This window comes from Hyla sarda, chromosome 9, assembly GCF_029499605.1.
Source record: "Hyla sarda isolate aHylSar1 chromosome 9, aHylSar1.hap1, whole genome shotgun sequence".
NCBI classification, from domain to species: domain Eukaryota; kingdom Metazoa; phylum Chordata; class Amphibia; order Anura; family Hylidae; genus Hyla; species Hyla sarda.
In genome coordinates, this window is record NC_079197.1 from 150,020,788 (window position 1) to 150,038,122 (window position 17,335).

Here is a 17,335-nt window from a genome sequence, read left to right on the forward strand (position 1 = left end):
CATGTGAGCCTTGGCTATATCACTCTCACAATGGGGGACATTTATCAATGTTGGTCTAAGGTAGTAAAGATTTTACCTCTGTTTGCTTGGTGTATTGTTTGCACAGTTGCTCAAAAATTTACAAAAAGGTGCACAGGACCTGAATTTTGCGGAATCACAGAAACCAGTGAGCTGCAGAGATTGGTTTAAGCTTTGTGCTCTATAATCTGACACTTTTGTACGTGTCCCTTTAGGTGGTGTAAGTTTGTGCAAAAAAGAATTAAAAAAAATAAAACCCTTCTAAATTTAATTTGCGCAAATAATAACTACAGCCCCACTGCAAAAAGTGGTGTATGGTGCACCAAACAGTAGACAACTTTGAAAGATGTTCTTCCAAAAATTGTGCAAAAAAATGTAATTGCACAACATTTTTAAGGACATTTAAAACAGTGAAGTGGTGTAAGGCCAATGATAAATGTCCCACAATGTGTGCAAATGGTTCTCTCTGATGTAGAGTATAACTCACATCACTGGTCAGAACTGAAATTTACTACTGCTTCAGGCTACTGCTAGACCCATCTGTGTGCTGAAGGGGGGGCACAGGATGCCAACCTACTACCCATTACTCTGTAAAACAGGACTAAGGGATCCACGACACGACTAAGGGATCCAAGACAGGACTAAGGGATCCAAGACAGGACTAAGGGATCCAAGACAGGACTAAGGGATCCAAGACAGGACTAAGGGATCCAAGACAGGACTAAGGGATCCAAGACAGGACTAAGGGATCCAAGACAGGACTAAGGGATCCAAGACAGGACTAAGGGATCCAAGACAGGACTAAGGGATCCAAGACAGGACTAAGGGATCCACGACAAGACTAAGGGATCCACGACAGGACTAAGGGATCCACGACAGGACTAAGGGATCCACGACAGGACTAAGGGATCCACGACAGGACTAAGGGATCCACGACAGGACTAAGGGATCCACGACAGGACTAAGGGATCCAAGACAGGACTAAGGGATCCAAGACAGGACTAAGGGATCCAAGACAGGACTAAGGGATCCAAGACAGGACTAAGGGATCCAAGACAAGACAAAGGGATCCAAGACAAGACAAAGGGATCCAAGACAAGACAAAGGGATCCAAGACAAGACAAAGGGATCCAAGACAAGACAAAGGGATCCAAGACAAGACAAAGGGATCCAAGACAAGACAAAGGGATCCAAGACAAGACAAAGGGATCCAAGACAAGACAAAGGGATCCAAGACAGGACAAAGGGATCCAAGACAGGACTAAGGGATCGGACCTAATAGGTGGGACCTAATAGGTGGGACCTAATAGGTGGGACCTAATAGGTGGGACCTAATAGGTGGGACCTAATAGGTGGGACCTAATAGGTGGGACCTAATAGGTGGGACCTAATAGGTGGGACCTAATAGGTGGGACCTAATAGGTGGGACCTAAGAGATCCGACTAAGAGATCCGACTAAGAGATCCGACTAAGAGATCCGACTAAGAGATCCGACTAAGAGATCCGACTAAGAGATCCGACTAAGAGATCCGACTAAGAGATCCGACTAAGAGATCCGACTAAGAGATCCGACTAAGAGATCCGACTAAGAGATCCGACTAAGAGATCCGACTAAGAGATCCGACTAAGAGATCCGACTAAGAGATCCGACTAAGAGATCCGACTAAGAGATCCGACTAAGAGATCCGACTAAGAGATCTGACTAAGAGATCAGACTAAGAGATCAGACTAAGAGATCAGACACAGGACTAATAGATCCTGGTTCTGGGACGAGCAGATGAGGTGACTCAAAAGAAGTGCTTACTGGGCTGAATTCTTCCTTACTCCATGAGGTCCTAGAAGTCAGGGTCCCCATTACTTTCCACCAGTCAGCTGAGTAATACAAACACTGCAGGTTAATAAGTGACTAGACCAAAAACTACTGACCGCACATATCCAAAGGTTAACCCAACCTGTGCCAGAAGTACCTAATCAGAAAACAAAGCGCCGGCTGTCTATCAGTGCTGGACAGCTACATCACCAAGACAATGAAGACTGCAAACAACTACGTTCCAAGAATTATAAACAGGATATAGTATAGGGCAGTGTTTTCCAACCAGAGCGCCTCCAGCTGTTGCAAAACTACAACTCGCAGCATGCTTGGACAGCCGGAGGCTGTCCGAGCATGCTGGGAGTTGTAGTTTTGCAACAGCTGGAGGTACTCTGATTGGGAAACACTGGTATAGGGCAAGGCTTTTTAACATGCATCCCTCCAGCTGCCGCAAAACTAGAGGACTGCAGGCTGAACACCACAGGTATAGGGAATATTATCCCAACTACAAAATAAACCAGGTTGTCAAACATAACACTTTTTTCCAACTTTCTATACCTCGTGGCTACTAAAGAAGTCCTCTAATAGTTCTTTGCAAGGTGCAGCATGCACAGTAGGACTCTGCTATCCCTGTATAGTGGCTATGATTCTCTCCTCAATCACACATGGGCACTTTGTTTGCCATTACTGCACAGGTTGCGCATACACAGAAAGCACCCCTTACCACCTAGATGCCACAGTTTCTACTGACTGCAGCATCTAAGAGGCTAAAATGGATGAAATCTGAGTTATTTTAAAGGAGTACTCCGGAGCTCTGGTACTTAAAAAAAAAAAAAAAGTTTACCTAATCTGATAGCTCTTTCAAAGACCTTTCCAACGATACCTCATTTGTCAAATTTGGCCCAGCCATTCTCTTGTAATTGCCACCTGTAGCAGTAAGCAGCCATGTCATAAAGACTACATTTCCCATGACTCCCTGCGCCAGCTTCCTGTTAGCTGCTGCTCTCTCCCCCCCCCCCCCCCCCCCCCCAGGAAATAATAAAATAACGCCCACAGCTCCTTCCCTCCTTCCATGTGCCCACTAGCGCAGTGTTTCCCAACCAGGGTGCCTCCAGCTGTTGCAAAACTACAACTCCCAGCATGCCCGGACAGCCGAAGAGCTCCGGAGTACTCCTTTAAAATAACTCAGATTTCATCCATTTTAGCCTCTTAGATGCTGCAGTCAGTGAGTATATTAGAATGTTATATAACTTTGCCTCATGCTCCAATTCCCTTAGAAAAGGTTAGCTTCGGACTACTCCTTTAAATGAGTATTTAAAGGAGTGATGGACGCATGTCTTTTTTTAACCTTACTAACTATGTAAAAATTGTCAGACTGCCGGAAGTACAAAAAATAGAGATACATAGCTGCTGTCACTCCCCCGATGCCTCCGGTAACCCGCTCCGGCCTCTGCCATGATCCTCTTCCTGGTTGCCGGTGAGTCATACTGCACTCACTGGCCGCAGCAAAGTCCTAATGTCAAAATGCCACTCAGCCTATAGCCGGCCAAGGCGGGACTTCACTGCAGCCGGTTATTGGTGGGTGAGTGTAGTATGACTCACCGACTACTGGCAACCAGGAAGAGGATCACGGCAGAGGCCGGAGCAGGTTACCGGAGACATCGGGGGAGAGAAGGCAGTTATGTATCCCTTTATATTTTTTTTATTTATATATTTTTTTACTGCCAGCAGTCTGAATTAGGGCTGGGCGGTATGAGCAAATATGTATATGATGGTATTTTTGTAAATTATGGCGGTTCCACGGTATATAACGGTATTTCCCCCCCCCCCCCCCCAAATTAATTATCAGTCCAGCGAGCCGCTGTCCCCATCGGGGTAAATACTCGCATATCCCCCGCAAGCCCTGCCCTCCTCGTCTTCCTGTTTGTTGCGGGCCACCGGCGCTGACACTCTATACTGTACGCTGTATCCCTACGCCCGGGCTGCAAAAGGTAAACAAAATAAACTTTAACGCACGATCCTATGTCGGCCTTATGCTCTTCCTGGGGACGGGAACGTCGAAGAGCCGTCAGCCTATCACCAGCTGCAGCAATGTTCCGCCTCGGCCGGTGATAGGCTGAGCCCACTGTCATGTAAGAAGCCGGCTTCTTACATGACAGTGCGCTCAACCTATCACCGGCCGAGGCGGAACATCGCTGCAGCTGGTGATAGGCTGACGGCTCTTCGACGTTCCCGTCCCCAGGAAGAGCATAAGGCCGACATAGGATCGTGCGTTAAAGTTTATTTTGTTTACCTTTTGCAGCCCGGGCGTAGGGATACAGCGTACAGTATAGAATGTCAGCACCGGCAGCCCGCAACAAAGGTGGGCAGTGCTTGCGGGTGATCTGTGAGTATTTACCCCGTTGGGGGCAGCGCTGGGCTGATAATTGGGGGGGGGGCAGAACAGCGCTCGCGGGTCACATGTGATAAGTTCCCCGGTGTGGGGACAGCGCAGCGCTGGGCTGATAATTCATTCATTCAACCGGTATTGCAGAATAGGGAAAAATTCATATCGTCCAGGACAAAAATTTTGGTATTCGGTATGAACCGGTATACCGCCCAGCCCTAGTCTGAATGACAATTTTTTACATCCCGGAATACTCCTTTAATCCTGGCCATTACAGCAGGTGCACAGCCGTCAGTCACCATCGAGCTCCCAGGATGTATTAGTGTAGTGTCTTTATATATGTAGAACATTTTGCAGGACCTACCTCTGGCTGATACTATAGACCCAAAAAAGAAAAATGGAGTCATTCAAATATCAAACTTTATTATACCAAAAAACTCATAAAAACAGGCACATAATATGCAAGGAGGAAAATTGCAACACATGGGAAACAAACAACACTGCCCCGGAACCTGCGCTGTCACATAAGGTGATATTGCACTAGAGGGGTAGCTATAGTAATTATTGCACTAACCCCTGTAATAAGATGGCAGTATATACATAAGTCACACTATAAAGGTAGACTAAGGGAAATGTGCAAATAAATGCATAAAGTGCTATGGTAAGCTGATACCAACCCCCAAAAAAATGCAATGTGCAAGTGCAGGATGTGGACAGCAGACAGCTCAGTGTCCAAGGCAGCGTCACCCCAACGCGCGTTTCGGCACGTTCAAGCCTTCATTTGGGAGTCGCGAAGGCTTGAACGTGCCGAAACGCGCGTTGGGGTGACGCTGCCTTGGACCCTGTGAGCTGTCTGCTGTCCACATCCTGCACTTGCATGTTTTTTGGGGTTGGTATCAGCTTACCATAGCACTTTATGCATTTATTTGCACATTTCCCTTAGTCTACCTTATAGTGTGACTTATGTATATACTGCCATCTTATTACAGGGGTTAGTGCAATAATTACCATAGCTACCCCTCTAGTGCAATATCACCTTATGTGACAGCGCAGGTTCCGGGGCAGTGTTGTTTGTTTCCCATGTGTTGCAATTTTCCTCCTTGCATATTATGTGCCTGTTTTTATGAGTTTTTTGGTATAATAAAGTTTGATATTTGAATGACTCCATTTTTCTTTTTTGGGTTTATAGTTTGAGTGGGAGTCCTAGTACATGCTGCCATACTTTGGGTGTTACCACGGTATATAAGAGATAGTGCATGGTGGTTTAAATTGTTGCCCCCCTATCCAGTAAGTGTTTTGTTGGTTTATTAACTCTGGCTGATACTGTACATTATGGCCCAGATTTACCAATCAGCCTGAAACCAAAATGGTCCATAGCTACCAATCACAGCTCAGCTTTCATATCTTAACGAGGTCTGGTAAAATTAAACCTGAGACCCGATTGGTTGTTCTGGACCAGACAGTTTTGGCTGTAGGCAGATTGATCAATCTGGGCCTATATGCAAGTCAATTTCAGAGCCTGAAGGTCAGTTCCACATATGTAAATTGGGTTTCTTATGGTGACAAGTGCACAGATGGGACAATCGGTCACATGTGAACCTACCCCAAGATTGTCTTTTAGATTTGCCTTTACAATTCCAATTTATTAAATCACTAAGTGCACAAACCGCTTCATCCAGCCGGCAAATCTTTCTCTGTGAACCCTCCCAGCACAACCAGCAGAGCGCTCACAGATCCAAGGTCAGTCTGTCCTCCCCGGCCAGGTAGCAATCCGTCCTAGAATTGATTGCAGACCCGTGAATGAGTACAATGAAGAAGAATAATGCCATTATGAGTGGGTGGCACAGAGATCCGTCCAATGAGCGATTCCGGTAAATCCCACCGCTTTATGTACTGAATATTCATCAGGCTACAGATCTCCTGGGAATGAACACGCAGCTACTCAAAACAGTAGTGAGTGCAAGGAGATAAGCCAGGGCCAGGGTCAGGCCAATTCAGCACAGGGGTGCTTACTAGAAAAACAGATCTACTTCTGATGATTATTTTCTGCAATGACTTTTGGTTTTCACTTCACTAGCTATAGGTTTTAACAGGGGTACTACGGCGGAAAACTTTTAATTTTTTTTAATTTTTTTTTTTAAATCAACTGGTGCCAGAAAGTTAAACAGATTTGTAAATGACTTCTATAAAAAAAAATCATCTTTACCCTTCCAGGACCATTTAGCAGCTGTATGCTACAAAGGAAATTCTTTTCTTTTTTAATTTCTTTTTTGTCTTGTCCACAGCGCTCTCTGCTGACACCTGATGCCTGTATCAGGAACTGTCTAGAGCAGGAGAAAATCCCCATAGCAAAACCTATGCTGCTCTGGACAGTTCCTGACACGAACAGAGGTGTCAGCAGAGAGCACTGTGGACAAGACAAAAAAGAAATTCAAAAAGAAAAGAATTTCCTCTGTAGCATACAGCTGCTAATAAATACTGGAAGGGTAAAGATTTTTTAAAGTCATTTACAAATCTGTTTAACTTTCTGACATCAGTTGCTAAAAAAAAAAAAATTAAATGTTTCCCCCCAGAGTACCCCTTTAAACTGTGTAAGATTCCATAAGAATAGTGGTCTCCAAACTGTGGACCTCTGGATGTTGCAAAACTACAACTCCAAGCATGCCCGGACAGCCAATGATGAAGCTTTAGTTCATAATTTTCTTAAGGGTACGTTCCCAGGTGCCATATTTGGCTGTGTAATTGCTGCTGCCTATTTTTATTTCCCATTGAAGTCAATGGGTAGCAAAATATGCAGCTGATTTTGTTTCCCACTGACTTCAATGGGTAGGAAAATACCCAGCAGCAAATACGCCAGGTGGGAACGTACCCTAAAGGGGTTATCTAGCAATTTAAAAACACAGCTCCCTGTCTGTTTCCAGGTTGGGTGTGGTTTTACAACTTGGCTCCATTCACTTCAATGGAACTGAGCTGCAGAACCACACCCAACCTGGAGACAGACATGGAGCTGTTTTTGAAAGAAAGTAGCTCTGTTTTTCTATTTCTGGATCACCCCTTTAATGTCCATCATCTTTTTTATGCCTTCTACTCTATTTCCCCCTATTGGCCATAGACGCACGAGCAGAGACCGAACAGTCCTCATCTTTGCACTCCTGTGTGGCCCCCAATGGCTGCTAGGTCATAGTCATTATTACGATGATTGTCACCACCACAGCCCCAGACATCAATGCAGACTTTGAAGACTTGTTGTGTTTGACAAGAGCTTGTTGGGACAAGATAAGGGCCGGGCTGTGACTACAAGAACAAAGGGGACCTAATGGAACAAAGGCTTCAACCGGCCTGACAAGAAGTCACTGTGACACTTCCTAATGCACACATTGACACGCTCGGCTGCCCACCAAATGTGCTCAACCCCCGGTGCACAGACTCGTGCTGCGTACCAGGCTCCGTCAGACACAATATGGACCAGGGGACTACAAAAGGCTGAAGACATTCTCTTAAAACAAAGAACGTGCAAGAAAAATATTTACACCAAGATCGCCAAATGCCAAACCTCATGTTCCCGATGCCACGATGGGTAAACGAAGGGAATTTCTGCCATCTCAAAAATCCACGGGAAGCACAAACCTCATCTGCAGCCCGGCAATATATTACGTCCACCTTAATTCCCTCGGCTAATTAAAATTAAAATCAAGATGGTATTTGTTGGCCAAAAGCTTCCCAGAAGCCAGACACCACTAAGAGGCTTACACAGATTTCATGTCTGCAAACACCGAGCAACCCCCAAGAGCCCCTCGGCTTTTAAGTTTAGGTTAAAGATGGATTATGTGGCAGATTTCTCCCTATAATGTTACCGACTATTATGTTAATATATGTTTAGGACTGAGCTCACATAGTACTGTATTTTATAGCTGGTGCTTTTTCAGCCATTGATATCCATGGAGAACATTAGGGTCAGTGCACACTATGGAAATGATGCCCTTCCAGGCAGAATGTCATTGTTTTTAATTTAAAGGGGTACCCCGCTGCTCAGCATTTGGAACAAACTGTTCCGAACACTGGAAACGGGAGCTCGTAACGTCATAGCCCTGCCCCCTCTATGCAAGTCTATGGGAGGGGGCTTGACGGCTGTCAAGCCCCCTCCTATAGACTTGCATTGAGGGGGCGGGGCGTGATGTCATGAGGGGGCAGGGCTATGACGTCACAAGCTCCCGGCGCCGGCTCCAGCTTTGAAACAGTTTGTTCCAAATGCTGGGCAGCAGAGTACCCCTTTAATACTGCTGCACTGTGCACACTTTTATAGCGGAATTTCCTACACGGATACGGATGGCGCCAAAAGAATTAACATTCCAGAATCCACCCAAAAATGCACTGCAGTCAACGGGATGGCACTTACATGGGCACTGACCGAATCAAAAACTTTATGTTGTACATCTTGGAAAAACATTAACCTTTTCTCCTTTTTATAGAAATGACCACTAGGGGTCCTTATACCACCCAGAACATAATCCTGTCCGGCTGCAGCATCATCTTTGTCCTAATTGAAGCACAGGCTGGGACAAAGTCCAGGAAGTGAGGGCGGGACTAGCATCCTCTGTGCTCACTCCTGTCCTATCAGACTGCAGCATGAAAACAGAGAGGAGGGGGTTATAGAACAGCCTGCAGTGATTGGATGAAGAGACCCAGCACAGCAGACTCAGGGAGAAATAGTGAGGGCAGGCTCAGTGCTTGCCTCGGAAAACTTCCCCTTCATGAGCACGTCAGAGGTGCATGCACACTACGTTTCTTAAGATACAGGACCGTATACGGCTGGGGAGAGGGGGGCGGAGAGTCGGGGGCGGGGCAACCGCACGCTGCCATATGCGGTCCCGTATCTAATGTATTTCAATGAGCAACCGTAGTGAAACGCTGCCTCCGGTCGGCTCCGTTTTGGCCCGTATACGGTTTCCCGACTGGACCTACAAACGTAGTCAAAAGCGTTTTTAGGTCCGGTCGGGAAACCGTATACGGGGCAAAACTGAGCCAACCGGAGGCAGCGTTTCACTCTGGTCGCTCATTGAAATACATTAGATACGGGACCGCATACGGCAGCGTGCGGTTGCCCCGCCCCCGACTCCACCCCCTCCCCCCAGCCGTATACGGTCCCGTATCTTAAGAAACGTAGTGTGCATGCACCCTAAGTGAGCAGCAGAACAGAGGGATTTGTGAGCCAAATACAGAAGCTAGACACATTTAAAAAAAGACATGAGAACAATCTGCATGACTCCTCATATATACGAGTAACATATAGAAGCATTATTTTTTTCTCTGCAATAAAAATAAAAACCCACATAGCCACAGGTTAACTTTCAAAAAGGCCTCGAAAATTAAATAAAATAAAGATCTAAAGTAACAAAAAAAAAAAAAAAAGGGGGGGGGGCAAAAATCAGTAACAAAATGATTTGGTTTTTAATTTTTCAAAAAGACATTCCGAGGGCATCAGGCAGAGACTGAATCAGTCAGCGCTAGGACCGCAAGGCAATGAATTCCGCATGGATTCTGCCGAAAGTATTAGTAAGATCGTTCTTTTGTCGATGGAATTAGGCTCTGGTTAGGATTTCATTCATGTTTGGTCTGTGAAATCTGTCGTCTTGAATGACATAAATGCCATAAATTATAAGGACAAATCGCTGATCGATCTCTGCTGTCACCTATTTCCTGGTCTCAGTTTTTTTTATTGATGCAGATTCTGTCACTTTGTTCAATGACCGGACCTGACAAAGACGAATAAATAAATAAAACGTCAACTATTTCACAGACATCTGTCTTCGGTCAGCAACTGTCTTGCTCATTTGTGTCACAAAAAGAAAGCAACAGGTGACAGAAAATTTCCTAAAACTGTCTTTTCAACCATCTAGAATCTCTACTGCAGTGTATCCCAACCAGTCTGCTTCCAGCTGTTGCAAAACTATAACTCCCAGCATGCCCAGACAGCTTGTCCGGGCATGCTGGGAGTTATAGTTTCGCAACAGCTGGAGGCAGACTGGTTGGGATACACTGCTCTACTGTAAGCCCAGCTTAAAGGGGTGCTCTGGTGGAAAACCTTTTTATTTTTATTTTATCAACTGGTGCCAGAAAGTTAAACAGATTTGTAAATGACTTCTAATAAAAAATCTTTACCCTTCCAGTACCTTTTAGCAGCTGTATGCTACAGAGGAAATTCTTTCCTTTTTGAATTTATCTTTTTTGTCTTGTCCACAGCGCTCTCTGCTGACACCTGATGCCCGTATCCGGAACTGTCCAGAGCAGGAGAAAATCCCCATAGCAAACCTATGCAGCTCTGGACAGTTCCTGACACGGACAGAGGTGTCAGCAGAGAGCACTGTGGACAACACAAAAAAGAAATTCAAAAAGAAAATAATTTCCTCTGTAGCATACAGCTGCTAAGAAGTACTGGAAGGGTAAAGATTTTTTAATAGAAGTAAGCTATTTAACTTTTTGGGACCAGTTGAATAAAAAAAAATAAAAAAAAAAATGGTTTCCAGTGGAGTACCCAACTAAAAGGGGTATTCCAGGAAAAAAAAATAATGTTTATTTATATCAACTGGCTCCAGAAAGTTAAACAGATTTGTAAATTACTTCTATAAAAAAATCTTAATCCTTTCAGTACTTATGAGCTTCTGAAGTTAAGGTTGTTCTTTTCTGTCTAAGTGCTCTCTGATGACACATGTCTCGGGAACCGCCCAGTTTAGAAGAGGTTTGCTATGGGGAATTGCTTCTAAACTGGGCGTTTCCCGAGACACGTGTCATCAGAGAGCCCTTAGACAGAAAAGAACAACCTTAACTTCAGAAGCTCATAAGTACTGAAAGGATTTTAAAAAAAAATTTAATAGAAGTAATTTACAAATCTGTTTAACTTTCTGGAGCCAGTTGATATATATAAAAAAAAAAAAAAAAAAGTTTTTTCCTGGATAACCCCTTTAAGTCTTCGTGCAGTGTTTTCCAAGCAGGATGCCTCCAGCTGTGGCAAAACTACAACTCCCAGCATGCCCGGACAGCCTTTGGCTGTCCGGGCATGCTGGGAGTTGTAGTTTTGCCACAGCTGGAGGCCCCCTGGTTGGAAAACACTGACTTATCTTGTACCAGTCAATGCACTGCAACAGACTGTACATGCTGGGAGTAGTAGTTTTGCAACAGCTGGAGGCACCCTGGTTGGGAAATACTGTCTTGGTGTTATAGGAGAAGTTCACAAAAGGAAGCACATTGTTTGTGGCAATGTAAACAACAGAAGAAATATTGAAAAATGATGGCGGCATTAAATCCAGTATGGGACAACACACGTTTGAGTAGATTCAGAGAATAGAATGCAGAATACAGAACTCAGGCGGCGCTGGCTGTAATATCAAGCTCGCTGTCAGTCACTGGGACCCCATGACCCATCATTTCCATATCTTCAGCTCCTGGGCTGCCCTCTAGAATCGTTCTCTATACAAACAGCAGCTGTTGCTCGAGTTCCCATTCCTCACCTTCAGGCCAAAAAACTGTTAATATCCTCCCATCATCTGCCTTCATTCCGCTCCAATAGACGTCTCTTGCAGAGTACGAGCCACCGCTTCATGGCTGCAGGAAGACCAACATCACAGGTCCTGCCCGGCCCAAGTTCACCGGCATTAGGTTCCACGTATAAATTGGGGGGGGGGGATACAATTCGCAGAGCGTGTGCCCGGCTGGTCCTTGGACATAAAACCTGCTTGAACTTCTCACATTTGTCACAGCAGTTGTGAGGCCGGACCGTGATAATGCGCTCAGCTGTTACACCAGGTTTACATACTTACTCTGCCTGCGGCACTAAAATGTAAGGGGAGGCTCCTGCTATGGGGTTACTTCTGGGAGGAATTGCTAAAGAGGAGTGGAAAAAAACATTTTTCAATAGAATCAATCCTATAATCTGCAAGGCTGCCGAAAAGATAAAGGGGTATTCCAGGAGAAAAAAAATAAAAAATCAAAAAAAAAAATTTTTTTTTCTTTTTTTTTTTTTTTTTTTTTATATCAACTGGTTTCAGAAAGTTAAACAGATTTGTAAATTACTTCTATTAAAAAAATCTTAATCCTTCCAATAATTATCAGCTGCTGAAGTTGAGTTGTTCTTTTCAGTCTGTCAACAGTGCTCTCTGCTGACATCTCTGCGTGTCTCAGGAACTGCACAGTAGAAGTAGAAGAGGTTTACTATGGGGATTTGCTTCTACTCTGGTCAGTTCCCGAGAAAGGTGTAATTAGAGAGCACTTAGACAGAAAAGAACAACTCACCTTCCGCAGCTCATAAGTACTGAAAGGATTAAAGGGGTTCTCCACCATAAGGTGATTTTAGTACGTACCTGGCAGACAGTAATGGACATGCACTTGTCTAGGGGCTAAATGGCTATGTTGTGAGATTACCATAACACTGTGGCTAGCTTTTTTGTGAACTGGTATTTCCTGTTTGAGTTTTTCTTTTTTGACTACAAATCCCACAATTCCATTTTCCTCCCTCCCACACATCAGCCACCCCACCCATTGAAACATAAATGAGCTGCATCCATTCAAAAGACCTGTGGTTTTCAATCTGGGTGCCTACAGCTGTTGCATTAGTTACAGATTGATCCCTCCACCCATTGAAGCAGACAGGCTCCCTGTCATCAGATGACTAGTGAGTCAGATCTTGGACGCATTGCAACCTGGGAAAAATCTGAGACAACAGTCATTTTGTATGCTGTTAAAACCGTCACACACAGGTACAGACACTATATTATGAACTACACTAACTTTACAGCCCCTGTAACAGTCAAATAAAAATAAAAAAAATCCTGGAATACCCCTTTAAGATATTTTAATAGAAGTAATTTACAAATCTGTTTCACTTTCTGGAGCCAGTTGATATATATAAAAATGTTTTTTTTCCTGTAATACCCCTTTAAAGAGGCAGAGGCTGAAGTGATAGAGCAATAATAGTGATAGATATAAGGGTAATAAGGACAACACTAGGAGAAGCAGATTCAAAAGCAATAAAAAGTGATCTGTCGTTCTAGTTAAAAAAATAGAACTTAAAGGGTACGTCCAGACAAGCAGATTTTCCATGCGTATTTTGCTGCGGATCCGCCGCTGAAGGACCTCTATATGCTGTCTTTACATTTGCCTGCTCGCAGCGGCAATACACAGCTACGAGCAGACACACTGCGATGTGCGATTAGCCGCGTGCATGCTCAGTATACTCGCACATCGCGGCAGCTCTCGGTCTAGCTCATTGAGCAGGGGGAGCGGCCGCGATGTGTGCGAGTACACCGCACTTCGCTTCAGTGTGTCTGCTTGTAGTGGCGTATTGCCGCTCTGAGCAGGCACATGTAAAGCCACCATACAGAGGTCCTTCAGCGGTGGATCTGCAGCGTAAAATACCCTGTAAATCCGCTCGTCTGAACGTACCCTTAAACTTATTTAATGAAAAAGAAAAACCGGCTCCTAATTTTTTATTTTTTTTGCTGGATCCTAGATCCAAAACAAACTTGTTGGGCCCTGACCTATACAAACAGGTGTCTTTTAACCTGCTATAGTGCAGAAGACTAAACCTCTGACTAGGGATTGACCGATTATCGGTTTGGCCGATATTCACGATTTTGGACATTATCTGTATCGGTAATTACCTTGCCAATATGCCGATAATGCCCCGCCCCGGCCAGAGACCACCATCGCCGCCGTCCCATTGCCTCCCCCATCCGCGGTTTTATAATTATCTGTTCCCGGGGTCCGCGCTACTTCTGGCTCCTGCGACGTCCTGCTGCGTCCTGCGCAGTGCAATGACGAGTGACGTCCTCAACGCGACGTCACCGTCAGTGCGCACAGTGACAGCTCAGGACGCCGCCGGAGCCAGGAGTTGTGCGGACCCCGGGAACAGGTAATTATAAAACCGCGGATGGGGGAGGCAATGGGGCAGCGGTGGTGGTGGTTGGACTAGGGAGTTCCCCAGGATAGGCAGGGGGAGAGAAGCGGGTAGCGGCGGCGGTCTCTGGCCTAACGAAAGCCACTGCAGTTCATTGATTTAAAGCGCCCGCTTTAAATCATTGATCTGCAGCGGCTTCTGTGGGGTCGGGTCGGGAGGGTGGGGGTCATATAGCCGATAATTTATACCGGAATATCGGTATAAGTTATCGGCTATCGGCCTGAAAGGTCACAGATTATCAGTATCGGCCCTAAAAAAATCGATATCGGACAATCCCTACCTCTGACATATATGGCATAACGCAGCCAAGTAATTACTGGAGGCAATAGACTTTTTTTTTTTACATCAGAGAGACATTTGTGACATCATAGAGACATAATCTGTCCAGACATTGGGGGGGCCGCACTGAAAAGTGTGGTCCAGATGTCTATATATCACTAAATGCAAAGCCATAATACAACTGCATGAAACCGGCCTCAAAACGTAACGTCCCCCACAACAAGAGCGATCGGCAGGGTCCATTATTGCATCACACGGATGAGTGAGTCCAGTCCGTTTTTAGCTTGTGAGATCACCTTGGACTGAATGCAGTCAGGTAAGTAGAGCGCCAATTGTATGCCAGTAGAGTAGCACAGTATAACGTAAGGGATTACTCCCTCCACCCACCGAGGGAAAACACACACATACCGCAGCTCTTAAACAATGAATAATAGAGTCCTTATTTGTGCCAGAAAGCTGAGCATTCAATGTCAATTATATGTGGAAATATCATTGTGAAGGTGTAAGAGTGACAGAGCGGACCAAGGGAGCAATCCTAGACGGCTGGACGCCTGTCACTCACCATGAAAGCTCTGCTCTGTCTTCATGTCACGCAGGTCTAAGAAAGTGATTGTTGTATTACAGGACAACCCTGATCAAACCCCCTACTAGGCGGGACCCTCACTGCCTCTCAGGGCCCTACATTAGCTGCAAGACGTTAATTCAGTGCTTCCCAACCAGGGTGCCTCCAGCTGTTGCAAAACTACAACTCCCAGCACACCCGGACAGCCAAAGGCTGTCCGGGTGTGCTGGGAGTTGTAGTTTTACAACAGCTGGAGGCACTCTAGTTGGGAAACACGGCGTTAATTGATTCCGCTATGATACACTATTAAATATATATATATATATATATATGCACACACACAGCCTTTGTCAGGTCCTGAAGAAGAAGGATGAACCTTTGAAACACGTTGTCCCATTTGCACTGCAAGTTATAAAACTTAATAAAGTCTGCTATTGTTCACTACTCTCGGGTGTGTGCCTCTAGCCAAAATTGGATTTTTCTGCCGGAATACTGTGGTAGCCTCGCCAGGTTATCCCAGAACCAGCTGTTTCCTCCTTTAGAATTATATGGGTTTCTGCACAAACTGGTCATAAAATGTGATCTGATCTTCATCTAAGTCACAATATAGGCAATCACAGTCTGCTTAAACTAATATCACACAAAGAATTAAATCTTACCATGTTTTTATTGAACACACCATGTAAACATTCACAGTGCAGGTGGAAAAAGTATGTGAACCCCTAGACTAATGACATATCCAAGAGCTAATTGGAGTGAGGTGTCATCCAATTGGAGTCCAATCAATGAAATGAGATTGGAGGTGTTGGTTACAGCTGCCCTGCCCTATAAAAAACACCCACCAGTTCTGGGTTTGCTTTTCACTAGAAGCATTGCCTGATGTGAGTGATGCCTCGCACAAAAGAGCTCTCAGAAGACCTGAAGAATTGTTGACTTGCATAAAGCTGGAAAGGGTTATAAAAGTATCTCCAAAAGCCTTGCTATTCATCAGTCCACGGTAAGACAAATTGTATATAAACGGAGAAAGTTCAGCACTGCTGCGACTCTCCCTAGGAGTGGCCATCCTGTAAATATGACTGCAAGATCACAGCGCAGACTGCTCAATGAGGCGAAGAAGAATCCTAGAGTGTCTGCTAAAGATATACAAAAGTCTCTGGCAAATGCTAACATCCCTGTTAGCGAATCTACAATACGTAAAAACACTAAACAAGGATGGATTTCATGGGAGGATACCACAGAGGAAACCACTTCTGTCCAAAAAAAAAAAACATTGCTGCATGTGTACAGTTTGCAAAAGAGCACCTGGATGTTCCACAGCAGTACTGGCAAAATATTCTGTGGACAAATGAAACCAAAGTTGAGTTGTTTGTAAGAAACGCACAACACTATGTGTGGAGAAAAAGAGGCACAGCACACCAACATTAAAACCTCATCCCAACTGTGAAGTATGGTGGTGGGGGCAGCATGGTTTGGGGCTGCTTTGCTGCGCCAGGGCCTTGACAGATTGCTATCATCGAAGGAAAAATGAATTCCCAAGTTTATCAAGACATTTTGCAGGAGAACTTAAGGCCATCTGTCCACCAGCTGAAGCTCAACAGAAGATGGGTGTTGCAACAGGACAACGACCCAAAGCATAGAAGTAAATCAACAACAGAATGGCTTAAACAGAAGAAAATACACCTTCTGGGTCATAGTCCTGACCTCAACCTGATTGAGATACTGTGGCATGATGCTTTTCCAATGTGTTGAAACATTGCAAATCAGACTATGTTGCGGGATACCGTTCTGACGCTGCAGCTCAAGGAGGATATGCTTTGCAGAGTATGAGTGGCTGAAGTGCATGCAAAGTTTCCTTCCCATTGTTAGGATGTCTTTCAGATTTGGGGGGGGGGGGGGTTCACTTCGGGAAATGGAGTTGTAGTCTTGCAAAAGCTGGAGACACACTGGTATAGGCGATTTCGCACGCGATGATAACAAATGTGTTTTTTCTTGTTTACTTTTTTTTTTTTTTACTTGGAATATGGGTTTATTTTTAATAGTTTCTTAATCGTTCGATTGCTCATACAGATCAATGCAGCACATTAAATCCGCTTCATTTCCACCTGGAAAAGGCTGGACAGCGGAAATGAAGAGAATAATTCTGCACGCTGTTTTTAAAACAACAATGCTGAATTTTCAGACAAAAATAAATAAAAATTACAATTCTGGTATTTTTCACATTGATATGAATAGAAGCTCAACCAAAATCTATGTGAATTTCCAGAGGCGGCTTTATGCACTGATTCAGCATCCTATTTGCATCTTGTATCGTACATGACTATTTTGTTCCAA

The 17,335-nt window shown here is 44.7% G+C and overlaps 1 protein-coding gene across 6 annotated transcripts in view; it reads right to left on the reverse strand.

Annotated features, from left to right (window-relative positions):
* The window catches only part of SIPA1L3 (signal induced proliferation associated 1 like 3), a 215,151-nt gene that overhangs the window by 173,327 nt on the left and 24,489 nt on the right, over positions 1-17,335 (reverse strand). The gene's annotated exons all lie outside the window — the stretch shown is intronic.